General features: G+C 35.9%; 1 long non-coding RNA gene across 1 annotated transcript in view; it reads right to left on the minus strand.

Moving 5' to 3' along the window:
* Nucleotides 1–24,669: 24,669 nt before the first annotated feature.
* Nucleotides 24,670–25,497, minus strand: part of LOC144453264 (uncharacterized) — a 103,321-nt gene continuing 102,493 nt past the window's right edge. Inside the window, exons 2-3 of the long non-coding RNA XR_013482394.1 lie at nucleotides 25,103–25,286; nucleotides 24,670–24,891 (exon numbers count right to left, since the gene is read on the minus strand). This is a non-coding gene — a long non-coding RNA (uncharacterized LOC144453264). The remainder of the gene's footprint in view (nucleotides 24,892–25,102; nucleotides 25,287–25,497) is intronic.

The raw sequence follows: 25,497 nt of genomic DNA on the forward strand, positions 1-25,497 counted from the left end.
AAAGCAAAGAAAAAAAAATTGCCAGCATAGGCGAAGGAGAAAAAAATAATTCTCAGGCAAGCAGGAGGGAAAAAAATAATGACTCTCCACGAATCTTCCAAGCCCCCCAGGATATTGAATGGTCTACCCCTTATGCATATCGAATAATCTACGAATGGCATAACGTCATTACAAAATCGCCGCATATCATGTCATCATCTCGCATCGCAGTATTGCATGTAGTCACATCGCATGTAGTCATATCGCATGTAGTCATCTCATGTAGTCATATCGCATGTAGTCATCTCATGTAGGCACATCGCATGTAGTCACATCGCATGTAGTCATATCGCATGTAGTCATCTCATGTAGTCACATCGCATGTAGTCATCTCATGTAGTCATATCGCATGTAGTCATCTCATGTAGTCATATTGCATATAGTCATTGCAGTATTGCATATAGTCATTGCAGTATTGCATCTATAGTCATTGCAGTATTGCATATAGTCATTGCAGTATTGAATTTTCGAATATTGGCAGGCATTCAACGCCATATATCAACACCTAGCACAATTATGCCAATGTCACTGCTCAGCTTCTAGTTTAGTTGTGCTTCATAATACAGCTATGACAGAAAGGTTACAATACTGTTTGATATTCCCCAAAGCTCTATATATGTGCTTGTCTTTTCTAAATATAGGGTGCAATACACAACAACTGTTTAAAGTAATAGTTCATTGTATTAAATTCACAAAGATCATTTGTTCAAACTTACTTGTAACCTCACGCAGATATTTCATGAAGACAGCATATACTGCTGACTCATATTGGCGGTCATTAGCCCCATCTTCGCTAAACACTGGCTTCAGCAAGGCCTTCACAATATTGATGCTTATAGTTTTGCCATTGAATTAGGTTGAAATAAATACTTCAAAATTGGTAGCTGGATACATAACTGAAATTTGTTGAAAAAGTGAGAAATATAAAATTCTGTATGCATTTGCACTTTCCTTTTTAGCACAACTGAACTGAGGTTCAGTAGTGCTATAGGGATCGCCCGGCGTCTGTCTGTCTGTCTGTCTGTCTGTCTGTCTGTCTGTCTGTCTGTCTGTGTGTGTGTGTGTGTGTATGTGTGTAAACAACTTAAACTCAAAAACTGCTGAACCGATTGCCATGATATTTGGTGGGTCCATTACCTTGGGTGTCTAGTTGGGAAATTGTTCAAATCAAAATAATCGCATCACAGATGTGTGATTTGGGTCAAAAAATGTGATTTTTGGTCAAAAAACTTAAACTCAGAAACTACTGGGCAGATTGGTGCGAAATTTGGTGGGAACATTCTTAAGGGGATGTAAAGTAAGATTTGTCCATGACGGGATGTTTCCATCAGTGATATGCAAATTAGGGCTAAAAATGTGTCTTTTTGGTTAAAAATCTATAATTCCAAAACTACTGAGCAGATTGGGCTGAAATTTAATGGGAATGTATCTAGGGATGTATGGACAAAGAAATATTAAGCATACCATGATTCCATGAGTGATATGCAAATTAGGTGTAAAAATGTTCATTTTTGGTCAAAAACTTATATCTCAAAAAGTACTTGGTCACCGAGTCTGAAACTTGGTGAGATGTTTCTGCATGTTATTCTTCAAAACATTTTGACAAAATTGGCCCTAGCAACCATGACCACGCCCTTAGCAACAACCAAATGGCAGTATATTTTGGTCAAATAACAACATCATATGGTAGGCAAATGAATAAACATTCAAAAAATGTATGCAAATACTGTAGCAACCATGACCACGCCCATAGCAACAGCCAAACGGTCGTGTGTTTCACAAAGATAACAACAGGGATTAATAGACAATTGAATAAACGTTCAAAAAATGTATGTAAATTTGCCTAGCAACAAGACCACGCCCATAGCAACAGCCAAATAATCATGTATATTGCAAAGATAACAACAGGAATAGAAAGACAAATGAATAAACATTCAAAAAATGTATGCAAATGTGCCTAGCAACAAGACCACGCCCATAGCAACAGCCAAATGATCTAATATATTGCAAAGATAACAAAGGGGATTAATAGACAATTGAATAAACATTCAAAAAAATGTATGTAAATATGCCTAGCAACAAGACCACGCCCATAGCAACAGCCAAATAATCACATATGTTGCAAAGATAACAACAGGAATAGAAGACAAATGAATAAACATTCAAAAAATGTATGCAAGTGTGCCTAGCAACAAGACCACGCCCATAGCAACAGCCAAATGATCACATATATTGTGAAGATAACAATGGAGATTAATAGACAATTGAATAAACATTCAAAAAATGTATGTAAATATGCCTAGCAACAAGACCACATCCATAGCAACAGCCAAATTATAGCATATATCGTAAAGATAGCAACATGGTTGGATAGGCAACTGGATAGTCATTCACCAAATGAACACTTACAGTATTGTTCGCATGTTAGCATTTTTAAAAACTGTACAGTTGTGCTACAACGCCATTGGCGGTATTTTTTTGTTTCAGAGGGATATAACTGAAATTTGATGTTTTGAACAGATTGAATAGGCCAAAAAAAAAAAGAATTGTTTCTGGTCAGGAGAGTTTGTCTAAAATGGTGAAATGACGCTATTTTCTCTCTCTTTTTTTTTTAATTCTCAACAAACCTGTCACTCACTCTACTATTTATGGCAGTTACTGTTCTTTTTATTTAGAACTTAACTACTTTAGAGCAAGTGCGTTTGTGGGGCAGATGTTGTTCCTTGTTTATGATTGGCTCTGCAGTTGTCTCCACTGTAGCACGCTCATTTTTGTGTTTCCCTATGTGTCTCAATGGATGTTTACAGAGAATTACCACCAGTCATGGTAGTGTGATGTATAACATTGTATGAAATATAGCGCCAATGGAATTGTAGCACAACTTTATAATTGATTGAATATCTGCATACATCTTTTGAATGTTTATTTATTTTTCTAATAAACAAATGTTATCATTGCGATATGCATGATCATTTGGCTGTTGCTATGGGCATGGTCTTGTTGCTAGGTACATTTGCATACATTTTTTGAATGTTCGTTCACTTGTCTAAAATCTTTGTGAAATACACCACCGTTTGTCTGGGCATGGTCATTGTTGCTAAGGATATTTGCATACATTTCAGCCCAATCTATAAGACCCCATTTCAGACTACGTCTGGCAGGGGGGCTAAAAAGATGCAGGGGTATCTAAGTGATGCGCATACTGACCAGAAACAATTTGTTTATTGATTAGATCAATCGATCAATCAAATAATAAATCAATCTATAAATCGATCAATAAATTAATCAATTACATGCTCACTGCTCCATGTGTGCTCTTTCTCACTTGCACACTCTCTCTCTCTCTCTCTCTCTCTCTCTCTCTCTCTCTCTCTCTCTCTCTCTCTCTCTCTCTCTCTCTCTCTCTCTCTCTCTCTCTCTCTGTCTCTCTGGAGACTTTGTCAAACATTCAATCTTCATGAGCAGTTGTTTACCTTGTATGTTTGCAAATTTTTTCACTTCATTTACCTACATCCATTCAGTAGAGAGCCCAGCAAATGTGTTTCTCTGCCAAATTATCTCTGTATAAGTTAAAGTGTTGGTAATATAGCCATACAGTTATAAAATTAGGGTGTTGAAGACAATTTTCAAGGACTCTATGGCATTCAATAATGTGTATGGTTTGAAATTTCATATCCCTAATTGGCCTCATATATGTCCTTCTTTTCCAAAAATATGATGTGTGTGTGTGTGGGACATCCTTAGTGGGTGTAGATTGATTTGTTCATGACATGATTTCATAAGTTATATGCAAATTAGGCATAAATGTGTCTTTTGGTCAAAAATCTTTAATTCCAAAACCACTGAGCAGATTGGGTTGAAATTTAGTGGGGATGCATTTTAGAATCTGCTGATGAAGAGATATTAGTATATAATAATATCATCAATGATATGCAAATTAGGTGTTAAGATGTGAATTTTGGTCAAAACTTATCTCAATCAAAGCACTGAATGTATTGCTGGGTATCACATAATGAGACTGACTTTGACAGCAAAGAAAGTGGAGGAACACTGGTGTTAGTTTAGAAAGTTTTCTATTAACTACCGCGCAAGGCCACTGTGTAGTACTCGGATGGTAGTAGATAAATATGTCAAAGCGAAAAAAACTTGAGTCAGTGATCAGATTGCAATATTAACATTAGAATCGCTGATACAAGATACCAAAAAGTATGAGGTTGATGGGGATGAAATCATATAATAAAGTGTTTGCATCATATAGAGATTGGCTTATATCATATAAAGACATTCACATAATATAGTGAAATCTTTGCATCATATAAAGATATGTACACATATAATGGTGTGTTCATATTATATAAAGATATGTACATATATAATAGTATGTCTACATCATATAAAGATATACACACATATAATGGTGTATTCATGTCATATAAAGATATGTACACATATAATGGTGTGTTCATGTCATATAAAGATATGTACACATCATATAATGTTGTGTTCATATCATATAAAGATATGTACACATCATATAATGGTGTGTTCATATCAGACGGCCCAGGGAGCTTGTAATAAATACATTTAATACATTTAATACATTCTAGATTTGCACAAAATACATTCTATGACCCGGTGATGGTATGGGTATATATGGTAGCTTGCATTTAATACATTCTAGAGGTGCACGAAATACATTCTATTTCTCGGTGATGGTCCGGGTAGCTTGCATTTAATACATTTAATACATTTCATACATTCTAGAGGTGCAGGAAATACATTCTAGTATCGGGAGACAGTACGAGACCTTGCATTTAATACATTCTAGTATCAGGAGACGGTACGGGACATTGCATTTAATACATTTAATACATTTAATACATTCTAAAGTTGCACGAAATACATTCTAGTATCTGGAGACGGTACGGGACCATGCATTTAATACATTTAATACATTCTAGAGTTGCATGAAATACATTAGTATCTGGAGACGGTACAGAACCTTGCATTTAATACATTTAATACATTTAATACATTCTAGTATCGGGAATATATAAAAGAATATATTTCGTGCACCTCTAGAATGTATTAAATGCATTAAATGTATTAAATGTATTAAATACAAGCTCCCTGGACCATCGCCGAGAAATAGAATGTATTTTGTGTACCTGTAGAATGTACTAAATACATTAAAGTTAACTTTATTACTTAACAACATGCTGTGGAAAGCATGGTATAGTAAACACAATACAATACAATACAATACAATACAATACAATACAATACAATACAATACAAGACAAAAATACAATACACATTACTTGTCTGCTGAGGGGATCTTTCGAGTATCTAAAAGAAATTTGGCAAAAGGAAGTTTATCAAATATATTAAATGTATTAAATGTATTAAATGCAAGCTACCCAGACCATTGCCGAGAAATAGAATGTATTTTGAGTACCTGTAGAATGTACTAAATACATTAAAGTTAACTTTATTACTTAACAACATGCTGTGGAAAGCATGGTATAGTAAACACAATACAATACAATACAATACAATACAATACAATACAATACAATACAATACAATACAAGACAAAAATACAATACACATTACTTGTCTGCTGAGGGGATCTTTTGAGTATCTAAAAGAAATTTGGCAAAAGGAAGTTTATCAAATATATTAAATGTATTAAATGTATTAAATGCAAGCTACCCAGACCATTGCCGAGAAATAGAATGTATTTCGTACACCTCTAAAATGTATTAAAGGTATTAAATGTATTAAATGCAAGCTACCTCGACCATCGCCGAGAAATAGAATGTATTTTGAGTACCTGTAGAATGTACTAAATACATTAAAGTTAACTTTATTACTTAACAACATGCTGTGGAAAGCATGGTATAGTAAACACAATACAATACAATACAATACAATACAATACAAGACAAAAATACAATACACATTACTTGTCTGCTGAGGGGATCTTTTGAGTATCTAAAAGAAATTTGGCAAAAGGAAGTTTATCAAATATATTAAATGTATTAAATGCAAGCTACCCAGACCATTGCCGAGAAATAGAATGTATTTCGTACACCTCTAAAATGTATTAAAGGTATTAAATGTATTAAATGCAAGCTACCCGGACCATCGCCAAGAAATAGAATGTATTTCGTGCACCTCTAGAATGTATTAAATGCATTAAATGTATTAAATGTATTAAATGCAAGCTACCTGGACCATCGCCGAGAAATAGAATGTATTTCGTGCACCTCTAGAATGTATTAAATGCATTAAATGTATTAAATGTATTAAATGCAAGCAACTGGACTATCGCCGAGAAATAGAATGTAATTCGTGTACCTCTAGAATGTACGAAATGTATTAAATGCAAGCTACCCGGACCATCGTCAAGAAATAGAATGTATTTTGTGCACCTCTAGAATGTATTAAATGTATTAAATGTTTTAAATGCAAGCTACCCGGACCATCGTCGAGAAATAGAATGTATTTCGTGCATCGCTAGAATATATTAAATACATTAAATGTATTAAATGTATTAAATGCAAGCTACCCAGACCATCGCCGAGAAATAGAATGTATTTTGTGCACCTCTATAATGTATTAAATGTATTAAATGCATTAAATGCATTAAATGTATTAAATGCAAGCTACCCAGACCATCGCCGAGAAATAGAATGTACTTCGTGCACCTCTAGAATGTATTAAATGCATTAAATATATTAAATGTATTAAATGCAAGCTACCCGGACCATCGCCAAGAAATTGAATGATTGTATTTCATGCACCTCTAGAATGTATTAAATGCATTAAATGTATTAAATGCATTAAATGTATTAAATGCAAGCTAACTGGACCATCGCTGAGAAATAGAATGTATATCGTGCACCTCTAGAATGTATTAAATGTATTAAATGCAAGCTACCTGGATCATCGCAGAGAAATAGAATGTATTTCGTGCACCTCTAGAATGTATTAAATGTATTAAATGCAAGCTACTCGAACCATGCATTAAATGTACCTTAACCATCTCGCGTGTATTAAATATATTAAATGTATTTCGTGCAGCCTTAGAATGTAAAAAATGTATTAGTAGTAGTAAAATTTATTTAAGAACAGGGTAGCCAGGAAACAACAGAAGCTGATTTCCACCTGGGCCCTGTTACCACACACACAAAAAAACATTACATACCACACAAAAAGAGATTACAAACAATGCGAAAGTCTTTTAACAAAGACAAGATGAAAAAGCAACAATAACAAAGGATAAATTTACACCGCCATCCAGTTACACCATACTGGAAGTCATCCTCTCTGACATAATATGATTTATGTATGTATTTCTAAAAGTATGAATTGTTTTGCCCTGCTTAATATGTGTTGGTAGACTGTTACATAAAACAGCTCCAGAGTATTTAAAGGTTCTCTTGCTGGAATTACTGCTTATTCTCGACACATGCGTATTGAGATTGGATCTTTGTCTAGTGGAATAGTTATGTACTTCATCCAACCTCTTGACATATTTAGTAATTAAGATACAAAGGTGTTAATTTATGAAGAACTTTAAAATAAACGCACGCCTTCTGAAAAGCAAAACGCTCATTACATGACAACCAATTTAAACTCTCTAACATAGTAAAAGAGTGGGTCCTAGGCCCACTCTGAAGGATTATCCTGGCTGCTCTATTTTGGAGCCTCTGAAGTCTGGTCAGCAAAGTCATACCACTGTTTGACCACACTACTGCAGTGTAGTCAAACAGTGGCAGTACCATCGCATTATAAAGCATCTTTGTGGTATCAAATGTAAGGTATGGTCTTACCCTCCTAAGCACACCCAGCCTTTGTGATATTTTACTACAGATCTTGGTTATGTGCGTTTCCCAATTTAAGTGGGAGTCAATCCAGACACCGAGGTATTTAAAAGCCTGAACATGCTCCACCATTTGGCCTGCTATCTGTACCGTAAGGACTTTAGATGATCTTTGATTCAGACGTTTGGATGTGCCTAGTAGCATACTTTTAGTTTTGCTTACATTTAGGGTAAGTTTATTATCAGACAGCCATGTATGGACCCTATCTAGTTCAAAGTTTAGTGTCCGCTGAATTTCACTGACATCCTTACTTGCATAAAAAAGTGCTGTATCATCAGCATATAAAACTACTTTACATTTAGAAACAACATTTGGCAAACTGTCTATAAAACAATAAAAAGTAAGGGGCCAAGTATGGACCCTTGAGGTACACCATATTCAACTGGGAGTGGCTCACTTAGTGTTACATTTAGATAGACACTCTGCTTTCTCATTGTCAGATAATCCTTAAACCAATTTAGGTCCACATCACTGACGCCAATTTTAGATAGCTTAAATAAGGATATTGACATCGACCGTGTCAAATGCTTTCTTTAGATCAAGAAATACAACCCCGGTTAAAAGTCCACTTTCATTGTTGTTTAGGACATACTCGCTGACATCTATTAGTGTTGTACTTGTTGAGTGTTCAGGTCTAAAACCTGACTGGTACTGATTTAAAAGATCATGCGTTTGGATATGTTTATAGAGTTGCTTATGTACAAACTTTTCAAACACTTTCATAATGACAGGCAGAACTGTAATCGGTCTGTAATTTGATGGGTTTGTATTATCACCATCCTTGTAAATAGGGGAAACTTTCCCCCATTTCCATTGGGATGGTAAAACGCCATTTACTAGGGAAAAATTGAACAGATAATGTAAGGGACGAGCAATTTCGGAGGCAGCGAGTTTGCAAACCCTACTGGGTATGCAGTCAATCCCTCCAGCTTTCTTGGTAGAAAGCTTGTTGAGTTCTCTTTCAATGTCAGCTGCACATAATTTTTCAAAGGCAAATGGACTACACTGTTTGACATCATGATTTGGTTGACAGGTGTTAATAAGGCTTACAGAGGAAAATTTGCAAGTTAGTTTTGCACCAATGGTACTAAAGAATTCATTGAATACAGATACAATGGATTTAGGTTCATTTACGATCTTATTATCAATGTTCAGTTCATGAATATCTTTACGCTGACTTTGTGGAATAATCTGTTTAAGTGTATGCCATAGCTTGTCGGGTTTATGGAGGTTTTCTAGAATCAATCCATCATAGTATTCTTTTTTGGAATCTTTTCTAGATATATTCACCTGATTTCAATAGTATTTATATTTCTCCCTGAGCAGTAACGATTTTTCTCTACCTGCCTTTTTGCGGAAGTAGTCCCGCTGATAAATCAGTGTTCTGATTTCATCCGTGACCCAAGGCATAGCATTACCACTGACTCTTCTAGTTATTTTTGGGGCATGCTTATCAAAAATACTTCTTATTATGTTCTGAAAACATTCCCAGGAGTCATCTATGTGGTCAAAAACTTCTAATACACACCATGGAAAGTATCTGAGTTTAAAAGCCTCATTATCAAACTTTTTCCACTCTCTTGTGTGGATAATTTTAGGAGGTGGTTTAGGTACGTGACCTTTGTGGACACAATAGATAAGGTCATGATCACTAATACCAACCGACATAACACCAACAGACGATACCTTATCACAAGACACTGATGTAAAGATATGATCAATAAGTGTCTGTGAGTGTTCAGTTGTCCTAGTGGGATCATTAATTTAGTTATCTAAGCTGGTGATCTGCTGTTAGGTCGGTAAGACGTTTAGAGTAGCAATTTCTATTATTCATTAAGTCTATGTTAAAGTCACCAAGAAGATAAATATACGAATCTAGTTTTGTAATATGATTCAGAACAGTTTCCAACTTTGTGAAGAAAACATCCATAGCATAACTTGGTGGTCTGTAAATTGCACCTACGATGAATAGCTTTGTAGGGGGTAAATTAAATTCAGCGCAGGTGCATTCAAAAGTGTCATCGTCAAGTTCAGTGTCCGTTTTAGGATGGGTATTAAATGTAAAATAGTAAAGTTCTGGCCATAGCTCACTTGTATTCTTCAATGGTGCCAAAAAAGTATAGCAGACTCATATACCTTTTGATAAAGTTGGGATGCTGTGTCCGATCATTAGTTTTTTGTTCAAATTTACTCTGAAAACACTTTTAGGTTAATAGTTGGCCATCACGAAGTTCGACCAAGGTGACTGTATAAAAAATTGGAACATGGCGGGTACATGTAATGACGTCACAAAATCTCGCGAGTCTTTGAAGTCCTCCATAGTAAAGTATAGTACATGTAAGTCTCACATATCACGAGATTTCAGCTAGCTGCGACATCATGTAGGTATATACATGATGTCCCTGCGCAAACTTTTTAAATAATGTTTTTTTTTTTAAATCTACTAGTTTGTGGGCATTTAGTTTGAAATAATTGTAGCTTTCCTGACAAAACTAATCATATGTATTGTTTGGAATAAGGCGTAAATAATTGTGTGGTTCCAATTACATTCAATTTTAAAATCTAAAGTAGATTTTTTATATTATTTTTAATTTTTTTTTCATTTGTGAGTATCTAGTTCAGGTAGTTACATTGTAAGTTTTTCTTTATATGTGATGTTGACCTGGGAACCACAAAACAGTTCACCTCTATTGATATTGTGTAGCACAGCAAAGCACAGCACAGCACAGCACAGCAAAATGGCGGCCATTTTCTAAAAAGAATGTCGGCCATTTGAAATTTATTCTCATGATTTATCCAAAATCTGCACATATCCACTGGACTCAAATTTGTTCATATCAAGTTGATATGAGTCTATTTTGAGCAGCTTTTTCTCTATATCCGATAATTAGTTTTCATTTAGTGTTCATTAACCTCATTTGAAGTCTTAGTATATATAAGTTCAAATTTTTCATGCCGAGTTGATAGTGGTCCTTTAGTATGTTTTAGGAGACGCTTTTGGAAATTTTGTTCAAAATTAATATTATGTATAACCAGCTCCTGTGATATTTACATGTGATTGTGCATGTACCCTGGTTACCGGTGGAATGGGAGGGGGGGGGGGGAGCATTTAAGTCTACTTAGATTTGTTCATACCTGAACTTGATAGATGTAGTTTTCTCTTCTGTGGCAGATTTTGGGTGTAGTTTAAGCTGTCATTCACTAGAAAATTAATGAATGTCATCATGAATGATAGCTATTGTAGTGAACAACATTCACCACTCATAGAATGAAGACATTTATTTTTCAAGTCATAAGCTAATTATGATTAGAGATAGGTTTAGCAGGAACGTTTTTGACCTAGTTTATATGTGTGGTTGACCTAGGAACCAAAAAACAATTCACCTCTATTGATATTGTGTAGCACAGCACAGCACAGCACAGCACAGCATAGTTAAACTACTTCTAGACAATGTTCATTCACCTTGACCCTTTCCTGTACCATTTATGGAACAAAGGTATTTTTTTAAAATTGATAGATAGTTTGACTGCTAGGTCACTTTTTTATTGTAAATACAAAATGAAACAGGTATTAAAACACAATAACTATATCAAATCCAGTCTGCAGGGCATGTCACATCACTTCTCCATACATTGCAATATTACAATGTACGCATTGATAGTCTGATTATTATGTTTTACTTGTGATTACGAAAGTATTACATTACTGTTTACCCATTTTGTTTACAAAACCCTCACTACTTGAACAATTACAATATTCTCAGGATATATATGTATACATTCAACTTTTATTATTCAAATATTAAATTTCTCCATATCTTTCTTTACAACAGACTTGCTGCATGGAATAAAGCTTTTGAAGAAAAGATTATGATCAGCACAAAGTAAGTTTGAAATTTCTAATTTTCCGTACCCATTATTCATTCTCCTCATCACACCTCATTTTTATTTCACAAAAATTCTTCCCTGTAACACCTCTTGCTCAATCACCACTTCACACTTTTCCACTCTTACTATTTTTGCCATCGTTTCACCTCATTCTCTGTTACACTTCTGGCTCTTTATCATATATCACCTTTCATAACACACCCAACTTCTTCATCTTCATCTTCTTCTTCATCACCATCTTCATCATCATCATCTTCTTCATTCATCATCTTCTTCTAACCCTAACCCCTAACCCTAACCCTAACCATTAACCACTAACCACTAACCATTAACCATTAACCATTAACCACTAACCACTAACCACTAACCATTAACCATTAACCACTAACCACTAAGCATTAACCACTAACCATTCACCACTAACCATTAACCATTAACCATTAACCATTAACCACTAACAACTAACCACTAACCCTAACCACTAACCCTAACCACTAACCCTAGCCACTAACACAAACCTATAGCCCTAACCACTAAACACTATCCCTTACCACTAACCACTAACAGCTAACAATAACCACTAACCACTAACCCTAACCACTAACACTAACTACTAACTCTAACCACTAACCATAACCACAAACCACTAATCCTAACCACTAACCATTAACCACTAACCATTAACCACTAACCATTAACCATTAACCACTAACCACTAACCACTAACCCTAACCACTAACTACTAACAATTAACCATTAACCACTAACCATTAACCACTAAACATTAACCACTAACCACTAACCACTAACCCTAACCACTAACCACTAACCACTAACCACTAACCATTAACCACTAACCCTAACCACTAACCATTAACCACTAACCATTAACCACTAACCATTAACCAATATCCATTAACCCCAACCAATAACCACTAACAACTAACCACTAACCACTAACCATAACCACTAACCCTAACCACTAACCTTAACCACTATCCACTAACCCTAACCACTAACCATAACCACAAACACTAACCACTAACCACTAACCATAACCACTAACCCTAACCACTAACCCTAACCACTAACCATTAACCACTAACCACTAACCAATATCCATTAACCACTATCCATTAACCACTAACAATAAACCACTAACCACTAACCACTAACCACTAACCATTAACCACTAACCATTAACCACTAACAACTAACCACTAACCACTAACCATTAACCACTAACCATTAACCATTAACCACTAACCATTAACCACTAAGCATTAACCACTAACCATTAACCACTAACCATTAACCACTAACCATTAACCATTAACCACTAACCACTAACCATTAACCACTAACCATTAACCACTAACCACTAACCACTAACCATTAACCACTAACCACTAACCACTAACGATTAACCACTAACCATAAACCACTAACCATTAAACACTAACCATTAACCACTAACCATTAACCACTAACCTATAACCATTAACCCTAACCACTAACCTTAACCACTATCCACTAACCCTAACCACTAACCACTAACCATAACCACAAACACTAACCACTAACCACTAGCCATAACCACTAACCACTAACCCTAACCATTAACCACTAACCCTAACCACTAACTATTAACCACTAACCACTAACCATTAACCACAACCACTAACCACTAACTATTAACCACTAACCATTAACCACTAACCACTAACCATTAACCACTAACCATTAACCATTAACCACTAACCCCTAAACCATTAACCACTAACCACTAACCATTAACCATTAACCACTAACCACTAACCACTAACCATTAACCACTAACCACTAACCATAACCACAAACCACTAACCACTAACCACTAACCACTAACCCTAACCCTAACCACTAACCACTAACCATTAACCACTAACCACTAACCATTAACCACTAACTACTAACCATTAACCACTAACCATTAACCACTAACTATTAACCACTAACCACTACCCACTAACCATTAACCACTAAACATTAACCACTATCCTCTAACCAATAACCACTAACCATTAACCACTATCCACTAACCATTAACCACTAACCATTAACCACTAACCATAAACCACTAACCACTAACCATTAACCACTAACCATTAACCACTAACCATTAACCACTAACTATTAACCACTAACCACTACCTATTAACCACTAACCACTAACCACTAACCATTAACCACTAACCATTAACCACTAACCATTAACCACTAACCACTAACCATTAACCACTAACCATAAACCACTAACCATTAACCACTAACCATTAACCACTAACCACTAACCATTAACCACTAACCACTAACCACTAACTATTAACCACTAACCATTAACCACTAACCATTAACCACAACCACTAACCACTAACTATTAACCACTAACCACTAACCACTAACCATTAACCACTAACCATTAACCACTAACCACTAACCATTAACCACTAACCATTAACCACTAACCATTAACCACTAACCTTAACCAATATCCACTAACCCTAACCACTAACCATAACCACAAACACTAACCACTAGCCATAACCACTAACCACTAACCCTAACCACTAACCATTAACCACTAACCCTAACCACTAACCACTAACTATTAACCACTAACCATTAACCATTAACCACTAACCATTAACCACTAACTACTAACCATTAACTACTAACCACTAACCATTAACCACTAAGCACTAACCACTAACGATTAACCACTAACCATAAACCACTAACCATTAACCACTAACCATTAACCACTAACTACTAACCATTAACCACTAACCATTAACCACTAACCACCAACCACTAACCATTAACCACTAACCATTAACCACTAACAACTAACCATTAACCACTAACCACTAACCACTAACCATTAACCATTAAACACTAACCATTAACCATTAATTACTAACCACTAACCACTAACCACTAACCACTAACCATTAACCCTAACCACTAACCTTAACCACTATCCACTAACCCTAACCACTAACCATTAACCACTAACCATTAACCATTAACCACTAACCACTAACCACTAACCATTAACCACTAATCATTAACCACTAACCACTAACCATTAACCACTAACCATTAACCCCAACCACTAACAACTAGCCACTAACCCTAACCACTAACCACTAACCACTAACCTTAACCACTAACCTTAACCACTAACCATAACTACTAACCATAACCACTAACCCTAACCACTAACCACTAACTATTAACCACTAACCATTAACCACTAACCATTAACCACTAACTACTAACCATTAACCACTAACCACTAACCATTAACCACTAACCACTATCCACTAACCAATAACCACTAACCATTAACCACCAACCATAAACCACTAACCACTAACTATTAACCACTAACCATTAACCATTAACCACTAACCCTAACCACTAACTATTAACCACTAACCATTAACCACAACCACTAACCACTAACTATTAACCACTAACCATTAACCACTAACCACTAACCATTAACCACTAACCATTAACCATTAACCACTAACCCCTAAACCACTAACCATTAACCACTAACCACTAACCATTAACCACTAACCACTAACCACTAACCATTAACCACTAACCACTAACCATAACCACTAACCACTAACCACTAACCCTAACCACTAACCCTAACCACTAACCACTAACCATTAACCACTAACCATTAACCACTAACTACTAACCATTAACCACTAACCATTAACCACTAACTATTAACCACTAACCACTACCCACTAACCATTAACCACTAACCATTAACCACTATCCTCTAACCAATAACCACTAACCATTAACCACTATCCACTAACCATTAACCACTAACCATTAACCACTAACCATAAACCACTAACCACTAACCATTAACCACTAACCATTAACCACTAACCATTAACCACTAACTATTAACCACTAACCACTACCTATTAACCACTAACCACTAACCACTAACCACTAACCACTAACCATTAACCACTAACCATTAACCACTAACCATTAACCACTAACCATAAACCACTAACCATTAACCACTAACCATTAACCACTAACCACTAACCATTAACCACTAACCACTAACCACTAACTATTAACCACTAACCATTAACCACTAACCATTAACCACAACCACTAACCACTAACTATTAACCACTAACCACTAACCACTAACCACTAACCATTAACCACTAACCATTAACCACTAACCATTAACCACTAACCATTAACCACTAACCATTAACCACTAACCTTAACCAATATCCACTAACCCTAACCACTAACCATAACCACAATCACTAACCACTAGCCATAACCACTAACCACTAACCCTAACCACTAACCATTAACCACTAACCCTAACCACTAACCACTAACTATTAACCACTAAGCATTAACCATTAACCACTAACCATTAACCACTAACTACTAACCATTAACTACTAACCACTAACCATTAACCACTAAGCACTAACCACTAACGATTAACCACTAACCATAAACCACTAACCATTAACCACTAACCATTAACCACTAACTACTAACCATTAACCACTAACCATTAACCACTAACCACCAACCACTAACCATTAACCACTAACCATTAACCACTAACAACTAACCATTAACCACTAACCACTAACCACTAACCATTAACCATTAAACACTAACCATTAACCATTAATTACTAACCACTAACCACTAACCACTAACCATTAACCCTAACCACTAACCTTAACCACTATCCACTAACCCTAACCACTAACCATTAACCACTAACCATTAACCACTAACCACTAACCACTAACCATTAACCACTAATCATTAACCACTAACCACTAACCATTAACCACTAACCATTAACCCCAACCACTAACAACTAGCCACTAACCCTAACCACTAACCATTAACCACTAACCTTAACCACTAACCTTAACCACTAACCATAACTACTAACCATAACCACTAACCCTAACCACTAACCACTAACTATTAACCACTAACCATTAACCACTAACCATTAACCACTAACTACTAACCATTAACCACTAACCACTAACCATTAACCACTAACCACTATCCACTAACCAATAACCACTAACCATTAACCACCAACCATAAACCACTAACCACTAACTATTAACCACTAACCATTAACCATTAACCACTAACTACTAACCACTAACTACTAACCATTAACCACTAACCATTAACCACTAACCACTAACCACTAACCATTAACCACTAACTATTAACCACTAACCACTAACCATTAACCACTAACCATTAACCACTAACCACTATCCACTAACCAATAACCACTAACCATTAACCACCAACCATAAACCACTAACCACTAACTATTAACCACTAACCATTAACCACTAACTACTAACCACTAACCATTAACCACTAACCATTAACCATTAACCACTAACCATTAACTATTAACCACTAACCATTAACCACTAACCATTAACCACTAACCATTAACCACTAACTACTAACCACTAACCATTAACCACTAACCATTAACTATTAACCACTAACCACTAACCATTAACCACTAACCATTAACCATTAACCACTAACCACTAACCATTAACCACTAACCATTAACCACTAACCATTAACCACTAACTATTAACCACTAACCACTAACCATTAACCACTATCCACTAACCAATAACCACTAACCATTAACCACCAACCATAAACCACTAACCACTATCTATTAACCACTAACCATTAACCTTTAACCATTAACCACTAACTACTAACCACTAACTACTAACCATTAACCACTAACCATTAACCACTAACCACTAACCATTAACCACTAACCATTAACCACTAACTATTAACCACTAACCACTAACCATTAACCACTAACCATTAACCACTAACCATTAACCACTATCCACTAACCAATAACCACTAACCATTAACCACCAACCATAAACCACTATCCACTAACCAATAACCACTAACCATTAACCACCAACCATAAACCACTAACCACTAACTATTAACCACTAACCATTAACCACTAACTACTAACCACTAACCATTAACCACTAACCATTAACCATTAACCACTAACCATTAACTATTAACCACTAACCATTAACCACTAACCATTAACCACTAACTACTAACCACTAACCATTAACCACTAACCATTAACCACTAACCATTAACTATTAACCACTAACCACTAACCATTAACCACTAACCATTAACCACTAACCATTAACCACTAACCACTAACCACTAACCATTAACCACTAACTATTAACCACTAACCACTAACCATTAACCACTATCCACTAACCAATAACCACTAACCATTAACCACCAACCATAAACCACTAACCACTAACTATTAACCACTAACCATTAACCACTAACCATTAACCACTAACTACTAACCACTAACCATTAACCACTAACCATTAACCATTAACCACTAACCATTAACTATTAACCACTAACCACTAACCATTAACCACTAACCATTAACCACTAACCACTAACCATTAACCACTAACCACTAACCATTAACCACTAACCATTAACCACTAACCATTAACCACTAACTATTAACCACTAACCACTAACCATTAACCACTATCCACTAACCAATAACCACTAACCATTAACCACCAACCATAAACCACTAACCACTAACTATTAACCACTAACCATTAACCACTAACTACTAACCACTAACTACTAACCATTAACCACTAACCATTAACCACTAACCACTAACCATTAACCACTAACCATTAACCACTAACTATTAACCACTAACCACTAACCATTAACCACTAACCATTAACCACTAACCATTAACCACTATCCACTAACCAATAACCACTAACCATTAACCACCAACCATAAACCACTAACCACTAACTATTAACCACTAACCATTAACCACTAACTACTAACCACTAACCATTAACCACTAACCATTAACCATTAACCACTAACCATTAACTATTAACCACTAACCATTAACCACTAACCATTAACCACTAACCATTAACCACTAACCACTAACCACTAACCATTAACCACTAACAACTAACCATTAACCACTAACTATTAACCACTAACCACTACCCACTAACCATTAACCACTAACCAATATCAACTAACCATTAACCAATAACCACTAACCATTAACCACTAACCATTAACCACTAACCATTAACCACTAACCATAAACCACTAACCACTAACTATTAACCACTAACCATTAACCACTAACCATTAACCACTAACTACTAACCATTAACCATTAACCACTAACCATTAACCACTAACTATTAACCACTACCCACTAACCACTAACCATTAACCACTAACCACTAACCATTAACCACTAACCATTAACCACTAACCATTAACCACTAACCATACACCACTAACCACTAACCATTAACCACTAACCATTAACCACTAACCATTAACCACAACCACTAACTATTAACCACTAACCATTAACCACTACCATCTAACCATTAACCATTAACCACTAACCATTAACCACTAACCATTAACCACTAACCACTAACCACAAACCACTAACCACTAACCACAAACCACTAACCATTAACCACTAACCATTAACCCCAACCACTAACCACTAACAACTAACCACTAACCACTAACCCTAACCACTAACCACTAAACTTAACCACTAACCTTAACCACTATCCACTAACCCTAACCACTAACCACAAACACTAACCACTAGCCATAACCACTAACCCTAACCACTAACCATTAACCACTAACCCTAACCACTAACTATTAACCACTAACCATTAACCACTAACCACTAACCGCTAACTACTAACCATTAACCACTAACCATTAACCACTAACTATTAACCACTAACCACTAACCATTAACCATTAACCACTAACCACTAACCATTAACCAATAACCACTAACCATTAACCACTAACCATAAACCACTAACCACTAACCATTAACCACTAACCATTAACCACTAACTACTAACCATTAACCACTAACCACTAACCACTAACCATTAACCATTAACCATTAACCACTAACTATTAACCACTAACCACTACCCACTAACCATTAACCACTAACCATTAACCACTAACTATTAACCACTACCCACTAACCATTAACCACTAACCATTAACCAGTAACCACTATCCACTAACCATTAACCACTAACCATTAACTTCTAACCATTAACCACTAACCACTAACCATTAACCACTAACCATTTACCACTAACCACTAACCATTAACCACTAACCATTAACCACTAACCATTAACCACTAACTATTAACCACTAACCACTAAGCATTAACCACTAACCATTAACCATTAACCACTAACCACTAACAACTAACCCTAACCACTAACCATTAACCCTAACCACTAACACAAACCTCTAGCCCTAACCACTAACCACTATCCCTTACCACTAACCCTAACCACTAACCCTAAAAGCTAACAATAACCACTAACCACTAACCACTAACACCTAACTCTAACCACTAACCCTAACCACTAACCATTAACCACTAACCATTAACCACAAACCCTAACTAACCACTAACCATTAACCACTTACTATTAACCACAAACCCTAACCACTAACCATTAACCACTAACCATTAACCACTAACCATTAACCACTAACCACTAACCACAAACCACTAACCACTAACCACAAACCACTAACCACTAACCACTAACTATTAACCACTAACCATTAACCACTAACCATTAACCACTAACCATTAACCACTAACCATTAACCACTAACCATTAACCACTAACCACTAACCATTAACCACAAACCACTAACCCTAATCACTAACCACTAACCTTAACCACTAACCTTACCCACTAACCCTAACCACTAACCATAACCACTAACCCTAACCACTAACCACTAACCATTAACCACTAACCATTAACCACTAACCATTAACCACTAACTACTAACCATTAACCATTAACCACTAATCACTAACCATTAACCACTAACCATTAACCACTAACTATTAACCACTAACCACTAACCACTACCCATTAACCACTAACCATTAACCACTATCAACTAACCAATAACCATTAACCACTAACCATTAACCATTAACCACTAACCATAAACCACTAACCACTAACTATTAACCACTAACCATTAACCACTAACCATTAACTACTAACCACTAACCATTAACCACTAACCATTAACCACTAACCATTAACCACTAACTATTAACCACTAACCACTAACCATTAACCACTAACCATTAATCACTAACCACTAACCACTAACCACTAACCATTAACCACTAACCATTAACCACTAACCATAAACCACTAACCACTAACCATTAACCACTAACCATTAATCACTAACCACTAACCATTAACCACTAACCCTAACCACTAACTATTAAACACTAACCATTAACCACTAACCATTAACCACAACCACTAACTATTAACCACTAACCATTAACCACTAACCACTAACCACTAACCACTAACCATTAACCACTAACCATTAACCACTAACCATTAACCACTAACCACAAACCACTAACCACTAACCATTAACCACTAACCTTAACCACTATCCACTAACACTAACCACTAACCATAACCACAAACACTAACCACTAGCCATAACCACTAACCACTAACCCTAACCACTAACCACTATTAACCACTAACCATTAACCACTAACCATTAACCACTAACCATTAACCACTAACTACTAACCATTAACCACCAACCACTAACCATTAACCACTAACCACTAACGATTAACCACTAACCATAAACCACTAACCATTAACCACTAACCATTAACCACTAACTACTAACCATTAACCACTAACCATTAACCACTAACCATTAACCACTAACCACCAACCACTAACCATTAACCACTAACCATTAACCACTAACCATTAACCACTAACCATTAACCACTAACCATTAACCCCAACCACTAACCACTAACAACTAACCACTAACCATTAACCCTAACCACTAACCTTAACCACTATCCACTAACCCTAACCACTAACCATAACCACAAACACTAACCACTAACCATAACCACTAACCATTAACCACTAACCATTAACCATTAACCACTAATCATTAACCACAAACCATTAACCACTAACCACTAACCATTAACCACTAACCACAAACCACTAACCACAAACCACTAACCATTAACCACTAACCATTAACCACTAACCATTAACCCCAACCACTAACTAACCACTAACCCTAACCACTAACCATTAACCACTAACCTTAACCACTAAACCTAACCACTAACCATAACCACAAACACTAACCACTAGCCATAACCACTAACCCTAACCACTAACCATTAACCACTAAACCTAACCACTAACCATTAACCACTAACCCTAACCACTAACCACTAACTATTAACCACTAACCATTAACCACTAACCATTAACCACTAACTACTAATCATTAACCACTAACCACAAACCCTAACCATTAACCACTAACCATTAACCACTAACCATTAACCACTAACCACTAACCTTTAACCATTAACCACTAACCACTAACCATTAACCACTAACCACAAACCCTAACTAACCACTAACCATTAACCACTAATCACTAACCATTAACCACAAACCTTAACCACTAACGACTAACCATTAACCACTAACCATTAACCACTAACCACAAACCCTAACCATTAATCACTAACCATTAACCACTAACCACTAACCATTAACCTTTAACCACTAACCATTAACCATTAACCACTAACCCCAACCACTAACAACTAACCACAACCATTAACCACTAACCCTAACCACTAACACAAACCTCTAGTCACTAACCCTAACCACTAACCACAACCACTAACCACTAACCACTAACCTTAACCCTAACTCTAACACTAACCCTCTCCTATCACCCATCACCTATCCTTATCCTCATCCATATTCATTCCTACACTCCCATCAACCCAATATCTTCCATCATCAAATCCTTTCATATTCAGAGCACACTATACCTTTGGATGCTCAAACTTGGCCATAATGAGTCATGTGGTGCATGATGATACCCTCAGCTTTGACTGAATAATACGGGCGTTATTGTTCCCATACTTATGTATGGACTTCTTTAACATTAACCCCGGGGGACCTAGTACCGGAGCATCAGGTATGATTGTCTGTCTGTTTGTCATGTGTACATGTGGAAGATTTTGCCTAATTTGATATTTTTGGAAATGAACGACTGTTCAAATTCCATAGGATTTAGTTCACACATTAATGATAATCATGAGACGTGCCTTTAGAAGCCTTGTTAATGTATCTTTAAATTGCCATGAATGATATGCATAATTAGGTTTTGGCGCCATCATGTGGAGATATTAAAACTTCAAGTTTTCATCTAATTTGGTAAACACATCATCGATAACAAAAGTACACAGTATATGGAGTTTTCCAGTTCTTCCCAACCTATTCCCTGGACTGTAAATAAATGACAACTTCCTTACTGGACTGTAATCTATCACATCTGTCATGTGTCTGTTACGGATGCCCAACTTAGTTGGAGTAATGTATTGTCAAAACAAAAGAACAAACACACAATTCAAAAGGGCGGCTCCCAGTGTGTATATGGCAGACCTCATACAGATTGTGTCGCGTTATGATCTCTTGATTATCTTTTTAACAGTATTTATGAAGGCCTATTTTGAAATCTGGTGCACAAATGAAAAGATGAGAACATATTTATAACAATTTTTTCATAAAGGTGAGCTAAACATTTGTTTTTTGTGAAGTTGACACATTGTAAACCCCAGGCATTCAATTTATCCCACTACGGCCATTTCTATGAAAATAAATTGAGAATTACTTTCTTTCCATTTGACTGTGATCCGAAAATGAGACACTTTTACTCGAATCTTGCCTTTATGAAATGACTGTTGAAATGTTAAAGTCACCAAAATGCATTTTGTTGTTTATTTTTAATGTCCAATGACCCTCCAATTTGTGTAGTCGATATTCTTTAGTCAAAGAATGGAATGATGACCTTCATGTAAATGTTCCTTCACTAAACTAGGAATTTAGCAATAAAGCCAAGGAAAATAATGTTTTCTGTCCTGCTGTTGTGATCATTTACTGATACCCAGATCAAGAAGATAAATTAAACAAAGTCTCCCCTAGAAAAAGTTACATAAGTCCTTTAATTCTCCGAAAAGTAGTCATTGTTAGGTAAATTAATACACACGAATTCTGTTTCCATAATTAAATATGGTGTGGTGATATGTGTGTTGCGCGTAGCAGTACTTTATTGGGATTTGTTGTATTTTCTAAAACAACCATGGATTGAACAATGTTGATAAAATAAACCATTAAAGTGAATGTTGACAACATTACTTCTAAATGTACTGCAGTATATGTGAATTTCAAATTTGTGTAATTCCAGGAAAATACCCAAACTGACGTTTTGAGGGTAAAGGACGGGATAATATTTGGTAAACAAGGTACTTGGTTTTTCTTAAACAAATACATAAAAGTAGACACAGTAAATATCAGTACACATATTAGTTACGCCTTTATTTTTTGAAAATTAAAATTCCATAAATGATCAGAAGTATTCAACTTTGGTAGAGACAAGGACCAAAGTTACTGCTTTATTTTTTGAAAAATTCCATACAGATGATTACGGTAGAGGCATTCTAGTTTGGCAGTTTCCCTTCCACTGAGTGACTCATACTGGCATAAGTACTTAATGATTCATTCATCTTATGGTGAATGGCTTCCAAACCATGCTCTCCCAGAAAACCAAGACCAAATCCATGTCTTCTTATCTGTGGCAACACATGTTGCTCCAAAATGTGAAGTGTAGGTGTGATCGATATTTTTGGGAAGTGTACCCAGAGATAGATGAACAGTCCATCTACGAGCTGTACCTGCAACATACATACTAAAATATTCTGCATTCCTGAATCACTAGGGATTTTCCTCTAAATTTAGGGCACAATGTATTCAAATTATACATTTAAATGCATTAGTAATTTACTGTAACAATTACATTTACTTTAGTCCAAAATATAACTTATAAGCATAAATACTGAAATAATTCTAGGGGAGGGAGGAATGAAAATACAATGATACACTTACTCAGAGTTTCAATTTCATCCTGTGATAATTTCCTGCTCAAATTGTAAAGGTTATGGCATTGGGAAAAGAATGAGAACAGGGGTCGATATTTGTCCTATATATATTGTGCCTCTTCTACATACTCAGGACACACAGTTGATACAATTTTAAGTGGTGTTCAGCATATCTTTTCCACATTCTCCAACTGAAAAATAACAAAAAATACATCAGCATACGTACTATACAGTATGTTCTTATATGCATGCACTGAGACAGGATTGTGTCTGAACAAACCTTGCAACACTTGTCAACATGATTGCCTACAAAGGTGCGGCCATGGTAGGCCTGTCTGTGAACCTTGATGCTTGATAAGGTTTTATCTAGGACTCTAAAGCAGTACAGTAACCCTACTTCAC

This window comes from Glandiceps talaboti (genome assembly GCF_964340395.1).
Source record: "Glandiceps talaboti chromosome 22 unlocalized genomic scaffold, keGlaTala1.1 keGlaTala1_22_unloc_1, whole genome shotgun sequence".
Classification (NCBI taxonomy): domain Eukaryota; kingdom Metazoa; phylum Hemichordata; class Enteropneusta; family Spengelidae; genus Glandiceps; species Glandiceps talaboti.